The sequence below is a fragment of the Nanorana parkeri genome, unplaced genomic scaffold (genome assembly GCF_000935625.1).
Source record: "Nanorana parkeri isolate BGI_ZX_2015 unplaced genomic scaffold, ASM93562v1 scaffold190, whole genome shotgun sequence".
In the NCBI taxonomy this organism is placed as follows: domain Eukaryota; kingdom Metazoa; phylum Chordata; class Amphibia; order Anura; family Dicroglossidae; genus Nanorana; species Nanorana parkeri.
The window spans coordinates 1,550,654-1,552,584 of record NW_017306458.1 but is presented as its reverse complement, the minus strand read 5'-3'; positions in this window follow the sequence as shown (position 1 = coordinate 1,552,584).

Here is a 1,931-nt window from a genome sequence, read left to right as displayed (position 1 = left end):
TTTAGTTTTGGACAGAGTGGGGAAGGATTAGAACCTCTGTCAGGTTTAATGGTATCTGGGACTCCATCAGAGAGATTTGCTTTCATGTCCGGTACTGGGGACAACATTTTTCACCAAACAGGAAGAGAGAAGGAAACTCGCAAAACAACAACACAGACAAGTTAGGTAGAGAAATGATAGCAACCCTTTCATTGTTGTCTGTTTCTTTGAAGATTTTCCCTCACTTCCTGTCTGGTAAAATGTTGTCACCAGCACAGAAAATGAGGGAGCCCCACAAGGCTGTAATACCTGACAGAGGTTGTAACCTTTCCCCACTATACCCAAAACTAAAAATTGGCTATAGTTACACTTTAAGTCTTTATAAACTGTGGGGGGGGGGATTTATCAATTTGGTGACATCATCAGCATCTTTTAAACTTGCATCCTTTATATCTAGTGCATATAGCGACATATTTATTATCCTAGTTTATGACATGTCCCACCATACTTAATTATATGTAAGTCTTTTTTCCCAGAATGAAATGATTGCACATTATTGCTGACAAATGCTTATTTCTGTATCGGGGGGCACCGTCAGCGGCCAATCGGGACAGGTAGCAACTTAGAAGAAACTAATAGACTGGATAATGAGATCTGTCTTCAGCAGGTCTTTAACGTTAATGCAGCGTGTATATTTTGTGTGTATGCATGGCTATATAATCATATATTCTAAAACATGCAGCCAAGCCATTTGAGTTCTATGCTCTCTCCTCTTTGTTTTTAGGTATTGGAATTTGGAAGAAGTGTACATGCACAAACTACACATACATGTTTAATCTATGTGCGTGCCATCTATAAACGCTCCTCATTCAAAGCCTCATTTAGACAGACGGCTGTGGGGCGATAAGATTAGGCTGTTGAGCAGCAGTTTTAGCGCTCCTCGGCCACCTGCTGAGCAATGTTAGCATTGTGGCCAGACAGTGAGGTATATACATTATTTTTGCCATGCCACGATGCTATGTTTTGTGGCGCAGCAAAAATTCTGCATGAAAGTGAATAGGAGCTTGCCACAACTGTGTGCCAAACGCTTGGCATGCGGTTGTGGCATGGTAATTCAATGAAAAATCTCTCCTGGGGGATCCCAAAGAAAAATGACATTCAGGAGACGGTAGTATCGCTTCCCGAACGCCTGGGAGCCACTGCTTTACCGCCCTGTGAAAAACAATCCACAGCAAATCAATTTTCAGGGGACAAAGAAGCCCCAATCTAGTCTAAACAAAGCCTAACATCAGCAGGCTACTGGCATAGTGCAAATCATTGCTAAAAATATCAATTTGCTAATTACATTGGACTTACTAGAGGACAAATGCAGTAACTGATGCAGATGGCCTAAAAAACCTCTACCTTAATGCAGAGTAGCTTTGTCACTGTGGCCAGCAATGGAATTAACACAAAGGAGATGAAAATTATAGTGGCTATTTTCTAAGGTGGGGTTCACACCTTGCTGTTGAGGTGCGTTGCAGCAATTCACACATGTTAACACCATGCATTAATGTGTGCTCCATTATTACATAATGAATGGACTGGCAATGCACCTCTGGTGCCCTGAAATTAGTGCAGTGCACCCACATCAGCAAAGTGTGTTGGGGTGGCATTCAGAATGAATGGCACCGTATTGCACCACTGCAAGCAACATTATAGTAATGTGGATGGGGCCTTAGCAAAGTGAATGTTCACTTAATGTAAATAGGCAACGCAGTGTTCACTTTAAATACCCAATCATGGTCCAGGGGGATTCTTTTTACAAACACATGACATGACCATTGTTCTATTGTTTGCACTTGATTGTATGATTCAAGTGAATATACTTTCAGACTTTATAAACAACATTAAAGTGTAAATCCAGTGAGTTAAAGGCGTGTATGCGACACAACAACCCTTATCAGCCAATC